The sequence below is a fragment of the Antechinus flavipes genome, chromosome 2 (assembly GCF_016432865.1).
Source record: "Antechinus flavipes isolate AdamAnt ecotype Samford, QLD, Australia chromosome 2, AdamAnt_v2, whole genome shotgun sequence".
Lineage (NCBI taxonomy): Eukaryota > Metazoa > Chordata > Mammalia > Dasyuromorphia > Dasyuridae > Antechinus > Antechinus flavipes.
In genome coordinates, this window is record NC_067399.1 from 107978189 (window position 1) to 107997806 (window position 19618).

Below are 19618 nucleotides of genomic sequence, written 5' to 3' on the forward strand. Positions count from 1 at the left end.
GAGAGTAAACTACTTCAGAAACTATCTTTGCTTTTCTATTTCTATACTTAATTCTTGGAACTTTGTGACTGCTTACTCTACCTTTTTCCCTGCCTCCCTCTCTATCATCTTCTTTCCTTCCTTCCTTCTTTCTTCCCTTCTTCATTTCTTTCCTTTTTTCCAGGATTTGATTGGAAAACAATCATTCAGGATTGATGCAGTAGGGAAAACTAAATGAGGAGAAGGAGAAGGGCTTTTTAAATGAGGGAAATAGTATGACCAAAGACAGGTAAAGTAAAAATTTATAGAATATATAAAAATATATAGCATATATAGATATATACATATGTATTCTTCATAGATAAGTTATTTGCAGCTCAGAAGATGTTAATGCTTCTTTTCAAGCTATGTATAGGGATAATATTTTTTGGGATGAAATAAATTTTTATTTGAAATAAAATTTATTCAGAATTTTATACTGTGTTTTCTCAAAATTCACAGTGCTCCCACACCAAGAAATTTAATTTGAATGATAGAAATGCAAAATTCCACATACCTTATTAGACTTTTAAAAAAATCTGATGAGAATTTTCTTCTTTTTAATAGCAAGGTTTCCCTTGCTGGTGATTTTGACCATTTTTGCCCTGGGGCAACTATCCATTGACCACCTTAGTAGACAAAATTGACTTAGATCCCCTTAACCTTAATGGCTTTTATTTTTGTGCCCCTACCCTTTAAATGAATTCATATAATATACTGAGAACAAAAAGTTTGCATTTTTTCTGACTTAAGGAATTAGAGTCTTTAGTATGCCAATAACAGAGGTCATAGGGTGAAGAAAAATTATTAAATATTTATAACTAAGAATTTTTTTATTCCTTCCAGAATCTTCATTTTTAAAGGAAATATCCAGGATGTCCATACCCATTCCTTCATTTTTTCTCTAACTACTACTAGCTGTCTTTTCTTCCTTTTTCACCATGTCCCACTCCCTCTTCAACTTCTTTTTACGTTTGTTTCTTTCTTTCATTAGAATGTATCTGCCTTGAGGCAACATAATTTCTGCCACATTTAGGAAATATTTGTTGACTTTCCAGAATTCTCTTTATCCTATTACTTGCTTTAATATCTTTTCTAGCTTTCATCTTTTTCTTTTTAAATAAGTTTCTGAGGTCAGATTTGAACTCAGGTCCTCCTGATTCCAGGACCACTACTCTATCCACTATTCAATCTTACTGCCCCCCAACATTTTCTTTTAAAAAATATGATGAGTAAAAGTCTCCATGGTTCTTTAAGTACTCTGCCTAGTCTTCTTTCTCTCTCTCAACTAATCATTCACTCAATCTTCCTCTTATTTTGAGTTCTCTTATACATAGGTAATCTGATATACTAGTATTAATTAGACAATCAGTTAGTCATCTAGTTAGCCAACTAGTGCCAACTACTGGTATTAATCAAACAATACTTAAAATGTCAAGTAGATCCATGCACCATTGTTAGGGGCTTGAGATACAAAGATGGAAATAGCCATTCACAAATCTCCAAGAATGCTATGGACCTTTATAATTATGTCTTAAATGAGATATGATCTATAAAGACTTTCTTTTTTGATGTTTTATTACTATATTTTGTTTTTATATCATATTCATATATAGATATCTATGTAGGTATATATAGAGATTTTAACACATCTATATCTCCTTCCTTTCTCCCTTTCTCAGAGATCCATCTCCTGTTAAAGAATAAAAAATAGGAGAGGGGTAAAGAATAAAAACAAACACAGTGGCTAGATTGGTGGGCCAAGGCCTATAATCCCTGATACTGGGGATATTAAAGCTGATGCACATGCTAAATAGGAGTTCTGAACTGCAGCCACTTGGATGTTCACACCAATTCCAATACTAATATTATGAGCCCCCGAGGGGAGGATAGTCTGTATAGGGAGGATGAACCAGTACAGGGTAGACACAAAGCAGATCAAACCTTCAATACTTTGATAGTAGTGTGTTTTGACAAATTAATGGTCATTGTTCTTCTAGTCTGGGAAAAATAAGGAGCTCCAGTCTCAAAACAACAACAATAATAATAACAACAAAATAAAGTACTTTAGGAAAATTAATCAATATTTTAACTGAATGTAACAGTATGTGCAACATATAAAGATTTAGTCCCCCATCTCTGCAAAGAAGGGGGGATTCATTTTTCCTATCTCTTCTTTGGGATTAAGCATAGTCATTATAATTCCATGATGTTCAGTTCTGTTATTGCTGTTATTATTTATTTCCATTTACACTGTCATAGTCATTGGTATTTCACTTTGCATCAATTTATATATCTTCCCTTTAGGAAAGTTCTAATGGATACAGTACTGTTATATTGAATAAGAGATATACAACACAATTTATAGTGATACTCCTTATTCAGCATAGGAAGTAAATTCTGCATCACTTGTAACTGATAATTCAATATAAATGATCCAAACTTTTGGCTAAGATGTTGGTCACCCATTGTTAATTCTTAAAAAAAAAAAAAAAAAAAAAAAAAAAGCAAAATGACTGAATCAGTGGCTTTTTGACTTCACCTTTCACTTTAAGGATGTTACCTATGATAATACAATCTTGGTAAAAACCTACATCATCACATCACATTTCCCCCTTAGAAAAGTATTTCATCTAATATATATATATGTACATATATACATATTTATATTATCTGGATATATGCATACATGAATGGATAAATGTGTATGTTTAATGTATAATAAATACATATATGAGCAGCTAGGTGGTATGGGGGACACAATGCCAGGCTTGGAGTTAGGAAGACTCATCTTCCTGAGTTCAAAAGTAGCTGTATGACCCTGTGCAAGTCACTTAACCCTATGTGCCTTAGTTTACTTATCTATAAAATGAACTGAAGAAGGAAACTGAAACCACTCTAGTATTTTTCCCAAGAAAACCCAGAGGTTGATAAAGAATCAGATATGACTGAAAAAGTAAACAAGAACAACGAAAAAATCTGTGTAGAAGTAGATGTATATAGACATCAATATATAAATATATAGATATCTGTATATACAGTGTGCATAATTATATACATACATAAGTGTATGTATATATGTAATTATATACATATACACACTTATGTATATATGTAGTATATACATGTTTTCTTAAAGAAAGAAAATCAGCACCTGTTGTTCTTTATAATTTTCAAAAGATTTACGGGAATATTGAGAAGTTATATGACTTGTTGAGAGTTATACACCCAATATGCATTTTTAAAGTAATATTTAAACTCTTGTCCTTATTCTGTGATTGTTTTAAATTTCCTATCTCCTCCTGCTTTTCTAACTTTATATACTGATTCAAATTCCTCCATGTTTCTTCCTAGTTCATATGTAATGCTTAGCTTCTTTGTTCATTTTCTCTTCTAGAAATGGTTGGACAAATCCTGCTTACATAGTTTTAACTAGTAGTTATTTTGAATGTTTGTACCATCTTTAAGAGGATGGTGAAGATTCCTTATTCTTTACCCCACTCCCCCTCCTGCTTTTCCCCATAAACATGGAGAATTCTTCAAATCCCAAAGTGAAACAACTCTAGAAGTTGACAAGCTTCACACTTAGGTAACTATGAGTCATTGGTCCAAAGATGGATGCCAAAGCCCTTTAACTACAGGAACTTCAGAAGTCCTTGTTGACATCATTCTAAGATGTCTCTGTGTGAGGTGCTATCAGGGAGCTTGCAGGGCATTCATCAGAATCAAGCTGATGCAAGCATGAATACTCACAGGAAAGGGCCCTTTTATTCTGAAAACTGCTGAAGGCTGGAAAAGGGGCTAATTTATTTAAATTAGCACTCTACGTGTCAAGCCCCATAGTTTCTGGAAAGAGCTGACAACTATGGGTTAAAGAAAGTTTTTCTCAAATTTACAATGAATCACTGCAAGGCTGAAAGTTAACCCGGAAAATCAGAGTTACTTAGAAGTAATCACTACTGGTGTTGACACAGACATTGGAAAATAACCGTTTTCTGCTATTAAGCTTTTAAATGTCAGCAAATGGCAGTTTGGTAGATCATTTGCTAATAATGATTAAATTTCTCATTAAAATGTTTCCTTCATTATTCTTCAGGTAGAAATGTGTAATTCGATGATTGTTACATCAATTATACTTAAAAAGCTCATTAAAATACTGAAATATTATCTCTCGTAGCCAGAGTACTTTAAGAGTACTGCACTAATTACAAAAGGAATAAACTCTTGTAATATCACCATTTGAATTGATGCTTTATAAATTCTTAATGTAAAGCTAACATGTAAAGTTTAAATCAAATATATAGATCCAATAAAACAAACCCTTTTTAATCTTGTTTTACCTTGGAAAGGGTTCTGATTATTGTAATTAAATAATGCATGATATAATAAAGATCTAGAGTATGAGATTATTTCATTGGCAATTGAATATTGGTGCTTTCATTTATGCAAGCAATGTATCAAAGGCCATATGCATCAAACACTAAAATATTGATACAATTACACCTAGTCTGCTGGACCAATAAAAAAAAAAATGGTGACATGACTGTGCCGATGATACAAGGACATTTTGAAATCCTTGTTAAATTTTAATATTCTGATGTGCAGGGTTATGCTAATTCTGCTAAGAAATAACGTTCCCAATATCCACTGTTCGGCTTTTTATTTCTGTGATCCTACAAATCCAGCTTCACCCAGCACAGCTAACAAGTAGCATGTATCTCTGTGCATTTGGCCATTTTCTGGGAGAAAGATAAAAAGACCATCCGTTGTTGAGGTTTGTCTTTGTTTTTCTGTACAGAAAGAAAAAAATTCATGCTTGGTGATTGCAAGCTAATTTTCATATTGACTAAGTTTTAACATTACTTTTAAGTAAAAAAACAAAAACAAAACAAAACAAACAAAAAAAAAACACCTGTTTTTACATTAAAAATACTAGATCTATTTTCTAGAAAAAGAGGATTAGGGAAGTAGTTTCCTGATAGCTATTGGATTCTTATGGTTCTGGCTGGATTTGGTACTAATCTATGGTTGTTTAAGGACCTTCCCCAAAGTAATTATATATTAGAGATTTCTACTGTTTGTGTATCTGAAGTTTGTGTGTGTGTGTGTGTGTGTGTGTGTGTGTGTGTGTATGATTTTATTTAAAACTTCGTATAGTTCCATCCTATAGAAAATCAGGCCTATTACCAAATATCTGATTTATGTTTTAGGTGATCTATCACCTTAGATCTAGTTATAATACTGAAATTGTGACATTATGACTGGTGAGGACAATATATGAGGTATGATCATCTTCATGTTTATTCACACATTGGCTAAAAAGAGAGAAGCAGGGACACACAGTAGGGCTCTCAATATATAATTGATGAGTTGAATTCAAGATTTCAGATTTGACTTTGACAGTTAAATTGGTTGATGGGATAGTCAATGTGCTTTTAGGCACCTAGCTTAATTATAGCATGTGACCTTTTCTATGATTTCATTAACCAGGGGTATACCATGGCAGGGAATGCAAGTTCCTTATTTGGACCAATATCTAAGTGGGGAAAAGCAGATTAGTTTCTGATTTTAGAGTTTTCTCACTCATTCTCCTTGGTGGCACTTCATTGGATGATCAGGTAAACTCTGGATGGAAAATCATTCTCTTTTGAAGGATGTCTTAGGTATAATGTAGAAGAGACAGTGTAATGGGAAGAGTTTGAACATGCTAAGAAAAGATAGGAAAAAAAGCTGAATCAATTAAGTGGATTTACATAGCATTTTGAAACTCTAGAGCAAATAGCTTTGTAAGTTCCAGTCTTCACCTTTCCTTCAAGTGACTGTAGCCCTCCTTTTAACAATGTCATGTGTATTTTTTCCCCTCTTTTCCTATATGGATAAGTAGTAATGTCTGGCTATGATATAACACAGTTGATCATCATGAATGTCTATAGGTTGTCATATTTATGTTCTTCTGTTTAGCTTAAATCGTACTCTGGTTCTAATAGCAAACAGTCCAGTTACAATAGGCTAGCAATGCAAGGCATCTGCTCAATTCAGATAAATAAGACCAATGTGTTTGAAGGGCAAAGTTTCAATCCAACTGGCTTGCTATTTCATTTGGAGATGAAATTTCTACAAGGAATAATAATACAAGAAAAAGGGATCATTTGCTAATTGATTAATTATCTCATAATTGAATTAGGAAAGAGGTACTTGGTGTACATTTACCATTTCACTTATTTTTTATATTCTCCTTTATAAGATTATAAGAAGGAACTCTAATTGTTGGTTTTTTTTTTTTTCCTAAATCACAAAGCTGATCATTTGAGATGTTCTCCGCTATGATTTGCATATTTTTGTCATTGTCTAGGCCTTGAAAGCCATTTTTGGGGTGCATGCTCTGTATATATGTATAGCTGGAACAAGGGAAAAATAATTTCCCATTGTACTGGTATATTAATAATGTGATTTTTAAAAGCCTCATTTTCCTGCTTGGTCTTTGTTATATTCCATTTTTTTTTTAAATCTCTAAGATATTCTAAATGAGCCAAAGTTGTGAGCCAAGTAGCTGTGCTATAGTGGACGGGAAAATCCTTGGACCAAATCACAGAGAGATGTGATTTAGGAAAGTTCAGAAAGCAGTGGGTTGCAGCACCTTGATAACCAGTGAGGAAATGGTAATTAAAATTTCTGTTTTCTAGCTAAAGGAGCAATGGGTCCTCTAAGTGAGCAGCTTACATACACTGCTTTGCCTCCTGTATGAAGTAGCTGATTTAGTCAGAAAGGTGACAGTTAAGACTGGTTGCAGGAGGAATTTTTGCATCTTTGCAGTGACTTTTTTCCCCGATTTTACCATAGCGGCTGTCCATCACAGTTGTTATGTATGCAGGCTGAGTGAGCCCGCAGGGGATCCTAGTTATTTACACTCTTTTTCAAGCTTCGAAGCTGTTATAATCATTCGCTGTCAACTTTGTGCTGACACTGAATTTTACTTTGTGTTTTTTTATGCTCGGTTTGGGTCTCAAATCCTGGCATCCATACCCTACACTGTAATTCTATGGGTGACTGAGCTGACCAGCACTCTACAGTATTACTAACAGAGCCCTGGAAACCTGCTCCATATGGAGATTGCAGGATTTGTTGATTGTGGACAGTAAACAAAGTCCTGGGGCTTTCTGCTTTTATCCTGGTGGTGGCCCTCAGGAATAAACTGTGTACTGGGTTTCATCTCATTGCATTTTCATCTTTAAAAACATGTAAATATCAGTTTCATTTGCCCCCAAGTTGTAAAGTTAGAACAGGCAAACTTTCCCCCTGCCTAGCACAGTGTGATTTCCAGGCTTAGCTGCACTTCTTCAGGCCCTTGTACAAAGGACGGCCTTTTTGATCTCTTCCTCCCCATCACCATTTGCTTAGCAGGGATTTGCATACATGACAGAAAGGGCTAAAGCTGCCATCTCAATAGCAAGAATGGTGAGCCACTAGGAACAAATTGGCAAGGCACTATGGTAGGCACTCCAGAGAGACTGAGTATGGTGGGTGAGACATCCCTTTGGACTTCAGAAGAGGGAATTTGCATGCCCAGATGTAAATGGGCTGGGTCTCAGTCATGCAGTGAATAAACACCTTTCCCTTACATATGAATAATAGCCTTCCCATTATGCACAGGGCCTTAAACCTTTAATGATAGAGCACAGGATGATTTCTGCACGTTTAAAATGGACCATGTTACCATGCACCATACCGATTCTGATATGAAAATTTCATGTGCGTGGGGGCCCAAAGGGAGTGATCCACAAAATGATATGACCCTATTCTTAACTGGACTTGAAATAAAGCTGGTCAAGGAGCTTGTGTGCTTGGCCAATGTAATAAAGTAGACAAATAATTACTGAGCAAATCAAACACACTTACACCTCAGATGATTTTGAAATATTATCTATAATCGGGCACTTCTGTGCTAGGAGGAAAGGTTAATAAAGTAATTTAAAAAAGATTGTGTGGAGTATTACAGAAACAGAAGAGGACTGGTGATCATAATTGTTAATCTCCTGAAACACCAGTTCTATATTGCACAAGGCATATATTTTAGTATATATCCTTATTGTGTATTCCACTTATTATTATATTATCCTACCTAATTATTCTTTATAAAAAAATCTTATTTTATCTTTTCCCCCCTACAAATAACATTGATAGGATTTCTCCAGCAGAGTGCCAATAGGTAAGTTATTCTAAGGATAGAGAGAGAAGATTAATATCTTCGACAATTATTTTTCTTGTATATACACCAAGCATTGTTCAATACAGGGGAAGATGCTAGATAATCATTCATTTAAAAAAACAAACAAACACAACAACCTTTTATTTTTGTCCTATCTGAAAAATCTAGGGTTGGCTTAAAATGCCCAATATGGTGTTCATATTGTGGCTTCAGAATATAGAATTAGAAAAAGAAGACAATTTGGAGACAATCTATTTAATCCTTATTTTAAAGATAAAAACAGAGTGAGGTAAATGACTCACCTCCAGGTCCATATCTTCTGATATGTGAGGCAATATTTGAACCCTAGTCTTCCTGATTTTATTCCCAGCCCTTTATCTACTGTGATATTCTGCCTCCCTCTGATCTGGGAAATGAAGGAAATTTGGGCCCAGTTAGTATTTGGTTGGGAGGCTGTTTGGGAATATTGGATGCTCTGGGGCTTTCATGGAGGAAACTTTGTGGTCCAGTGCAGAATATGCTAGATTTGGAATCAGAGGCCCTGATTTCAAATCCTCCCTCTGCCCTTTACTACTTAAGCATCTTGATATCTCTATAACTCAGTTTCTTCTATTGCTAAATGAGAGGGCCAGAGTAGATGACCTTGGGCATTCCTTCCATCCCTAAATCACGATCTAGTGAGTACCGAAAGCTGCTGATGAACTTTTATCATTTTGTTGAAGATTTTTTAATGCATTTTATAATTTCGAGGACAGTTCAGAAATGGTCCTAATAATATATTTTAGTTGATTGAGGTAAGATGTAGAAAAATATATACCAATTATCTTAACAATCAAATAATTTGTAATTAAATGAATCTTCTACTTGACCTTGCTGCCTCCTCTAGCTATCATTCCCTTTCTCTCCTTTTTACTTCCAAATTCTGGAAGAATTGGTTTATACTCCCACCCCTTGGACCCTTGTTCTCTTTTAAATTTTAAAATCTGGTTGCTATTATACTAATCCTGGACATATGCTGTATTGTAATCTCAAGAGAGTCCATCAAACCTAATAGCCTAGTGGGTCTGAAGGTTAGTTTGACTAGGAAACTATGCCAGTCATATATGGACAGCATAGAGTTATTGTAGTATACTATTTGCTGAAGTGGCTAGAATACTAGAACTGGAGTCAGGAAAAATCTGAGTTCAAATGCAGCTTCAGATATTAGCTGTATAACTGTGGGCAAGGCTCTTTCAAATCTGCCTAAGTTAAAATCAGAATAATGAAAATGGGAATTAAAGGAGTAAAATGCTTTACAAACTATAAAGTGCTACATATATGCTAAGCAATTTTGTTATTATTTATCCTTTGTGTATTATAGCAATACTTTTTGATTCTATACTTTGTAATCTTAATTTATTTCCCCTAAAAGACTGTATTATGTTGTTTTGATTTTTTTTCCCCTTTTCTTAGAAATAACCAACTTCTATCTCAAGTGAAAGGGAAGAAATGATGTCTGTTCTTCATCTAGGAAAGGAAAATCTGGACAAAAATAGGTGCTCTGGTATTCAAAAAGAGAGAGAAAGCGATTGAGAGAAAGAGAAAGGACTGCCTGGCCAGCGGCTCTGCAATGCCTAAAGGACAATCTCAGGTGGGATTTGGATTGGAGACTCACTAGTTTTCCTTCTGGATTTTTCTTCTTTGTTTTTGTTTTTCCTTTTTAAATAGAATATAATAGAAGCATGCAAGTAAGTTTCATTCATGACTGCACTTTACCAAACTAGGTGGATACTGAAGACTCACTAGAATCTTATACTGATTGGATTTGAATGGTTTGTTTTATATACAACTGAATTAGTCTCCTAATTCCTTCTGATTAAAAACTATTGTGAGATGATGTAGACAAAGTTTCATTGTTTTGTGGTGTCCTTGGGGACCACAGATGCTGTGGTCTTGCCAAAGATGCTGGAGTGGTTTGCCATTTTCTTCTCCAGCTCAGAGGGGGGAAGGGTCACTCAGTTACTAAGTATCTCAGATGAGATTTAAACTCATGTCCTGACTGTAGGGCTGTCATCTTATCTGCTGTATCACCAGATAAAGCTGGAAGATTTCTTATAAAATCAGAGTCTTGGTACTTACCTATAGGGAAAGATTAACAATAGATAATACTATAGGACAACAAATGCATCAGGTACTACTTCCAATGTTATAGTAACTATTCAGTCATGTCTGACTCTTTGTTGACCCAATTTGGGATTTTTTTTTAGCAAATATAATGGAATTATAGTAGTTTGCCATTTCCTTCTCCAGCTCATTTTATAGATAAGGAAACTGAAGCAAGCAGGATGAAATGACTTGCCCATTCAGCTAGTATGTGTCTAAAGCCATTAGATCCCCAATGTAATGGTGTTCTTCCAGAATGAAGGACAAACAAGAATAATTATTTTGCACTTTTAAAAAAAAAAAGCAAAACAGAATCTTAGGATCCCTCAAATAATGTGGACTTTGGGATAACGGCTTCATTTTGCTGAATATATTAATTCATCTCTAGTCACTTAATAGAAATGGTATCTCATTGCTGTTGAGTGATCTCACATTCAATGCAGAATCTTCCCATTCCATCCTGAGAGGTATTTGGGCATTTGTCCTCATGCTTTCTCTGACCTTGACACAGGATGGTGTTCCCCAGGTGACTTTAGATCCAGATTTCCTTCTGATCTAAAGTGGCTTCTTTCTGACTGGCTTAGCATTAAATGTCCTTTTTTTTTTTTTTTCCTGGAAGCCAAAACATGTCTTAGAGCTCTTGGCAACAACAATGGCAAAATTCCAATACTGGGTGAAAGCAAGTATTTTCAGGAAATTGACCCAAACCAACAATGTCTTCTTCCTCTCTTTCCAGGAGAGAGAAAATTGCCATTTAGTTTTTTTTCAAACATGAGCATTCCAGGTATGATTATTAGGCTACAGTCACAAGCCACATAAGTTGGTGGCAATATTGTGTTATTTATTTATTTTTATTGTTTTATTTTTATACTATGGGTGAGAATCTGGCCCAATGCCTTTGATCACTGAAAAAAGTTCAAGTCAGGAACAAAAATGCGTGACACGTTTCATTGAAAGCATGGCTTTTCTCTGGATTTGACAGCCGAAATGAGTTGTTTCCTACCTTCTCCTGTGATCAATACCAAATCCCTACAGAGATTTGGATGCCTTTCATGAGAAGAAATCACCCACCAGGGGTTGGAGTTGGGGGAGGGGGGGATTGAAGGAGTTGTAGTTTGATAAAGGAAACTAAGTAAAGGGAAAAAAAAAAAAAAACCAAAAACAAACAACAAAAAAAAAACCTCTCTTGCTTCCTCTTATTCCTGAAACTGCTATCATATCCCTTGCCCTGCTGTTATAATTGATGCTTCTAGGGCCACTGCAGCAATCCCATCTAGCTATCCTACTTTGGGACCTGAAGCTCATGCAGGATCTGCCATGTGATTAACTTGGTGGGTGAAGGAAGAATTTAACGGGCATGTTATAATCCACACCCACATTCTCTGCTGGACTATGAATCCAAATTAAAACCCTGAAATGCAATGGTCCTGGGTCTAGAGGGTTGATTTCTAAAGAAAAGGACCTGAGCCACACATGGCTATAAATAGGCTGATATAATCCATGTGTGACCCTGGGAAATAGTCTTTCCTCTATTAACCAATTAGTTTCTTTCTTTCTTTCTTTCTTTCTTTCTTTCTTTCTTTCTTTCTTTCTTTCTTTCTTTCTTTCTTTCTTTCTTTCTTCCTTCCTTCCTTCCTTCCTTCTTCCTTCCTTCCTTCCTTCCTTCCTTCTTCCTTCCTTCCTTTCTTTCTTTCTTTCTTTCTTTCTTTCTTTCTTTCTTTCTTTCTTTCTTTCTTTCTTTCTTTCTTTCTTTCTTTCTTTTCTCTTCTCTCCTCTCCTCTCCTCTTCTCTCCTCTCCTCTTTTCTCCCCTCCCTCCCTCCCTCCCTCCCTCTCTCTCTCTCTCTCTCTCTCTCTCTCTCTCTCTCTCTCTCTCTCTCTTTCTTTCTTTCTTTCTTTCTTTCTTTCTTTCTTTCCTTCTTTTTTCTTTTTTTTTTCCTTCCATGATATGAGTTTTTATTCTTAGTAGTATTTTAAAAATGTATTATATTTCTCTAAATGTTTAGTTGGGACTATACTATAGGTAGATGTTTTTCCTTGTTTTCAAGACCAACATCTGCTATTACACTATTCAATTTTCTCATCTTTACATTTCTACACCAAGGTTAGAGTTTTCTTGTAACCTTTTTTAGATCTAAAGAATATAGATGGGGGGAAAACACACACATCATAACACTTGTTGTATGGGCTTTCCATAATTAAGGTCAGAGCAGAAAACCATATAACTTTTTTTTCCAGAGTAGAACAAAATTTCACACCATGAATATCTCAGATCCAATAGACAGAACAGGTTAGAAAAGTAATATAGTTATGGTAATTACTTTCATCTGGCAAAATATTTCAGTCAGCAATGACTAGCAATAAAATAAAATGATCACCCTTAGTATATCTATTACAAAAACAATTGTCTAAAATAAAAATGGTTTAAAATACCCACTGGAATATAAAATATCAATACGAGACTCTTCTCTCTCTCTCTTTCTCTCTCTCTCTCTCTCTCTCTCTCTCTCTCTCTCTCTCTCTCTCTCTCTGTGTGTGTGTGTGTGTGTGTGTATGTGTCTGTCTGTCTGTATCAGTCTTTTTCTCTCTGTCTTTCTGTCATTGTCTCTCTGTCTCTGTGTCTGTCTCTTCCTCGCTCTCTCCTCCTCCCTCTCTCTTTGTTTCCCCCCTACATTCTTTTGTGGCATCCAAGATTTGTGATCTCTATAGATTTTAGTATCATCAAGACAATTTACTTAAAGTTTAAGGCCTCTTTCCAAACACTGAAAAAAAATATATTTCAATTAATGATTTATAAATAAAGAGAATGCTATAGTCCTCATCTTTCTATTTTAAAATGAGTTTTCTTTTAGCTTTTAGGTTTTACAGAAATCACTTATATCCTCCTTAAAAGAGATCCCTCTTCTTCTTCTTTTTTTTTTAATATAAATATAGTGAATGTGAAACACCATTAATCCAGTAGTAATATCATCTGATAGTAGTTAATCCCTTCTTAGACATGGCTTTACTTGGGCCTTTGGAATATAAAAATGTGCTTTTACTCTTAGGCATTTTATTTAAGCATCAATCAGTTCTTAACGCTTAATTGTCTTCAGTAAAAGACCACCAAGCAAAATGAATACTGTCTTCAAAGGTATTTCCTTGGGAGTCTTATTACATTCTTTAGCCAGTTATTTTGTATTCTAAGGTTATGGATCAAGGGCAGTCCCATGCCTGTGGTTTGGACTTGGCTATCTGTTGTGACAGGATGATGCAGGCCCGCTGGAAGATCCTAATCTGTCAGTGGAAGTCTATTAAGTTCAAGCCCCTAAGCTGTCTCAGCCAAATCAGTGATACCAAAGTTACATTTGTTTTTGTGATGACCATTCATTTTGGTCAAATGAAGAAATTGCTAGTGTGGTCTCTGTGGCTCCAGGGCCAAAATCTGTGAATGTCACGTATCTTTTGGCCTCTCTGCTTTCCCTGAGACATTACTGAGAATACCATCATGGGGGAAAAAAATCATCATTTTTATTGCAGCTGTTTATAAGTCACCTTGATCAAAAAAAAAAAAAGTGGCAAAAGAGAGATAATAGGGAGTGATTTTTCTCTTTGAAGAACAATAAAGTTGGAAAACCCTCAGCCTATCCTGGGAAAGATTGAGGACTAAAAGTTGGACAAGAGACCTGTCTTACTTGCTCAGTCTTGTATCCATGCTAAAATTTTTAACCTATGAACTCCTTAACTTTATCCTGTTTTGTCAAGGCTTTGGATCTGGTAAAATCAAGAAATTCACTGAAGCAGCATGGTATGGTGGAAAGATTGGGAGTGTAAAAACCTAGACTCAAATCCCAGCTTTCAGGTGACTATATGCAAATCACTCATCCACTGTAGACCTCAGTTTCTTTGTCTATTAAATGAGTAGGTTAGATTAGATGATCTCAGAGATCCTTTGCAATTCTAAATTAATGATTTGATTATTATTTTTACTTAATAAATACTTATGAAACTCCAGATATGTTTAATAACAATAATAAACCATGATAATAATTAATAAATCTGTGCGATATCATATGGTAGTCTTGTAGTCAGGAGATGGGTTTAAACTTTGACTCTGACATGCATTAACTATGTAACCACTGACAAATCACTTAGCCCCTTCAGCAAAACATATCTAATTCTTGGTGACTACATTTGGGCAAAGACACAGGACTGAGTGATTTGCCATTAACTTCTCCAACTCATTTTACAGATGAGGAACTGAGACAAATAGGATTGAGTGATATACTAAGTTCACACAGCTAATAAGTTTCTGAGGCTATCTGAGTTCGTGATTCCAAACCAATCTCAGCCATTGCCACCTATCAGATCTACACTTCTTTGGTAGCGTGACTTACTTACTTACATCTACTTAGCAAGACTAGTTGGTTAAAAAAAAAAAAAAGACTAGTAGATTCTTACCTCAAACTAAGCCTCCGTTTACACATCTAGAGAATGAGAATAATAAAGAAAAATTACCAAATTAACAGTTATTATTTTAAAAAATCACTTTATTATTTATATATTTATGGTACCATATTTTTAAGAGATCTATATTCCCTGTTATATTTTATCTCTAAGACCTTTTCAGAGAAAAATCCCTTGTAATAAACAGAAGGGGAAAAAAAGTTCAGGAAAGTAGCCAATATAATGAAAAAAAAAAAACTTGAAAAAACCCACTTCTTCAGTGAAGTAAAGAGAGGTTTCTTCTCATAGAAAGCTAAGTACTATAACCACATAATCTAAAATTGCAATAGACAAGTAATTATTATTAACTGATGAATATCAAGTTCTCAAGCTTTAGAATGATATCACACTTGTAGAAGTTTGGTAACAATTCAGTGTGCTATGTTGACTAAACTTCAGTCACTTTGATCTTATAAGTGCTCTGTTTTCCATTGTCTCATGGTGACTATTTTGTCATTTTCTGACACAAGGATAACTTCTATCTGGTTAATTTTCATTTTCTTCATATAGATAAATTTAAATTCTAGTTGTCTTAGTCCTCCAATGACATCCCTTTTCCACCATAACCTTCTTTCTCATCTCATTACATAGTATGGTTTAATACCCAGTGAAATAAAAGGCCCAAGAAAGCATCTGGGAGCATTAAATGGGAAAAAGATTTATTTGCTAATTGTTTGGAAACTAGAACAGAATGTAGGAATATTGGTGTTTAAATTTGACCTCTTCTCACACTGTTGTATTGTTACTAGATATATGACAAAATAAATTACATGGATGGTTTAGCTTTCCTTGGACAAATATATATGAAGATCTATATTTACAAAATGATAAGTTATGAATGCTAACTTTTCAAAAGTATTCATCATAAGATTCTTTTAAATTGGGAGCTTTCTTGAATTATTAAAATAAGAATTTGCTATACCAAAAAATTGACTCCTGCCTAGACATATTTAAAGAACAAAAGGAAGTCAGATGATTTTTGGCATATCCTTTATGCAAGAATTATGGAAATATATAGATTAGAATTGCAAGGATTGAGAGGTTATGGATGTGTTGTGAAATGCACCAGTGGAGCAATTACTTTTGTTAATAAACTCATAGATGTATTACTGAAACAAAGACAAAGAGGCTTGTCTTCTAAATTCCAAAGTTGGGAAGAGGCATATTTGAACCTCATCTAAGGAAAATCTTAACAATTATAGCTATCCCAAACTGCAGTAGGCTGCCTTGAGTGTTAGTCTAATGCTACCTTTCATTAGAGTTTTTTTATTAAAAAGTTGGATAATTCAATATATTGTGAACTAAATGTATCATGAAGAGCCTTTCTACACAGAAAATCTGTTCAAATAATTGTGCTGACATATGTACAGATAGATAATAGACTGAGTAATAGATGTACATATACATAGATCTGTGTAAATATCAATAGATAAATATATAGGTAGATAGATCATATTTCCCAAGAATAAATAAAAACATATCTAGATTGGGGAAAAATTAAAGTAGATAAAAAGTTCATATTTAAGATTAGAAAGCAAGATAGCCAATTATGAACATGAGTAAAGACAGACATTTTTTCTGACTTTAAAAAAAATTAATTTATTTATTTTAATACACATTGCTTTATGAATCATGTTGGGAGAGAAAAATCAGAACAACAGGGAAAAGTCATGGGAGAGAAAAAAACAAAACAAAAACAAGAAGTGAATATAGCATGTATTGATTTATATTCAATCTCTATAATTCTTTTTCTGCATGCAGATGGCATTTTCTGTCCAAAAATTATTAGAATTCCTTTGGATCACTGAACCACTGAGAAGAACCAAGTCTTTCGTAGTTGATTATCACACATTCTTGCTGCTTTTGTGTGCAATGTATTTATTCCTGTTCCTGCTTGTTTCCCTCAGCATCAGTTCATGTAAATCTTTCCGAGCCTTTCTATAATCAGCTTCTTCATCATTTTTTATAGAACAATAATATTCCATTACCTTCATGTTCTACAACTTTCCAGCCATTCTCCAATTAATGGGCATCTACTCATTTTCCAATTATTTGTTATCACAAAAAGAGATGCTAATTCTTGCACATGTAAAAGAGACATTTTTAAGAATCCTAATGCCTATAATTACCCAAAGATACTAATCTTTATACAAAAAAGAGAAGTTGATAAATGATCATGGTAAAGGAAATGGCCACCAAAATCAAGGAATATTATGACATCCTACCATAATATGAGAGGAAGTAGAGACATTATTGAACAGTATTAGATATCCAGAGAAACAATATTATCAGGAGAGAATTTGGTGTTAGTGGATGCCAAAATGATAGGAGAAAATGACAGTAAAGTTTAAGATAAGAACAAGTCTATTAATTATAAAGTTTTATACCACAGGATAGGACTCAAGTAGATTAGGAATAAGGAGTAAGCAGCTCAGGTTGGGGAAGAAGGCTTTTGTTCTTTAGTAGCCAAAGCTGCAATATTTTTGGAATGATCCAGACAATCAGATACTACCAAACTGAATTAGAATTTGATTATCTTTCTAGTTTCTGCAATAGCTAATTTGTAATATTCCATGTTTATGTAAGTTGTATTCTGTGGTCCACTTCTTACAACTACAAAAGTCCATGAAGTAAAAGAGTTTGTAGATTTATGCTCCAGGAGGCTTCCTAGGTACTTTTTTTAAAAAATGATGTCACCTATCTCCTATCGCCTATCTCCAATCCTTCTGCATTAACAAATTAATGGAAGGATTGGGTACCTCTAGGGTGCTAGTTGGATGTAATGGAAATAAGATAGGATTTCAAGCAGCATGATAACTGTATCAGTCAGTTTTAAACAAATAGCAGATCATTAATATCCACATTTCCCAAATATCAAAATAAAAGACACAGTGTGCTAAAATTGAAAGAACATGAAACATTGAGTCAAGAGACCTGAGTCCAAGATCCAAGTCCAATATATGTCATGTGACCAAGAACAGTTTATTCCATCCAGGGCCACAGCATGGTACAATAAAAACAAAACAAACAAACAAAAAAAACTATCTATTGTAGCTAAGGGAAGTGGGAGGAAAAAAAAAATCCTAGATTTTGAGTCTGAAGACTGTCCAAATTCTGACTGCTGATTGTTTTTGGCTTGTCTGAGTTTCTCTTTCTTAGTCTAAAAAAAAAAAAAAAGGAATGTTGGATTATGTGATTTCTAAGCTTCCTTCCAGTTTTAAATCCTATAAATTGTGATACTTCCTAAGCCTCAGTTTTCTCATCTGTAAAAGAAGGAAAATTATACTCATATTATCTGTCTTGCAAGAATAATGAAAGGAAAGGCCTGTGCAGATAGTAAAGCACAACTGAAATGTGTGTTATCCTGATTATTATCCTATAGCTTTTTATGGAATTTTTCCCTATGAATTACTTGATTCCAACATCTGTTTGCCACTGGAGTCCTGGGAATAATGTCTTTAACCAGCCAGCTTGGATGCTCCTCTCTTTCTCCTGTTAGCCTCTGCTAATATGATATGATATTGGCAATTATCGCTAATTTCTTTAACTAGATGAAACAGCCTGATATGCTGAATAAAGAACTGGTCTCAGAACCAGGAAAACCTTAGTTCAAGCCCCTGTCAGGCTCATATTGATCATGTGAACCTAAGTAAGTCACTTAAGTTCTTAGCATGGGAAAGCAGAAGGAAAGAAGGAAAGAAGAAAGGAAGAAAAGAAGGAAGGGAGAGAGGGAGGAAGGGAGGAAGAGAAGGAAAGAAAGGAGGGATAGAATGAAGTAAGAAGGAAGGGAGAAAGAAAGGCAGGGAAAGAAGAAGGGAGAAAGTAAGGGAGGGAAGGAAAGAAAAAAGAGAAAAAGAAGGAGGAAAAGAAGGAAGAAAAGGAGAAAGAAGGAGCAAGTGAAGAAAGAAGGGATGAAGAGGGAAAGAAGAAGGGAGGGCAAGAACAAGGAAAGAAGAAAAGGAAAGAGGGAGGGAGGAAAAAATGAAAGCAAGAAGGGGAAAAGGAGGGGATCAATAGAGGAAGGAAATAATGAAGGGAGGGAGAAGAGAAAGGGAGGGAGGGAGAAAGGGTGAAAGGAAGGGGGAAAAAAGGAAATAAGCATTTATGAAATATTTTCTGTGTCAGACAGTATACTGTACTAAAGTACTATTCAAATACTATTTCATTTGATTCTCATAACCACCCTGGGAAATAGGTGCTATAATCATCACTATTTTATGTTGAGAGAAACTGAGGCAGAGATAGGTTATTACTTATCCTGGACCACATAGCTAGTGTCTGAATCTGGTTTTGAACTCAGGTCTTCTCACCTCTATGACTAGTGCTATGTTATGTGGATAACCAAAAAAAAAAAAGAAAGAAAGAAAGAAAGAAAGAAATATCATCTGATAATGAAATTTACAACTTATACAACTCACTAAAATGATAGTTGCACCAGAAAAGAATTTCCTTATCCATGACTTTCCTGTATCAATAAAATCACTGTGTAATCCCTATCATTGTTTAGCTAGATATGAGCCCCGTTATCCTCAGGATATACTAAAAAGGACAAAGAGTCTAGAATGAGATATTGAAAAATCAATTTCTGTCCTCTTTTGCCATTATATTACATGCTGGCTTAGCTAGAGTTTATATATACTCACATCTACCCAAAATCAACTTCACTGAAGAAATCATAGATTTGACTAGGGTGGGAAACAAGTAAAATGATGAGCAAGTAGGGATTAGGTAATTTTGTTTCCTGGAGGGTTTGTTTGATGCAGGAGCAA

At 34.6% G+C, this 19618-nt stretch overlaps 1 long non-coding RNA gene across 2 annotated transcripts in view; it reads left to right on the plus strand.

The window, feature by feature from the left end:
* Positions 1–19618, plus strand: part of LOC127548106 (uncharacterized) — a 748785-nt gene that overhangs the window by 722756 nt on the left and 6411 nt on the right. For both annotated transcript variants that reach the window (XR_007950318.1, XR_007950319.1), the window contains one exon: positions 9677–9854. This is a non-coding gene — a long non-coding RNA (uncharacterized LOC127548106). The remainder of the gene's footprint in view (positions 1–9676; positions 9855–19618) is intronic.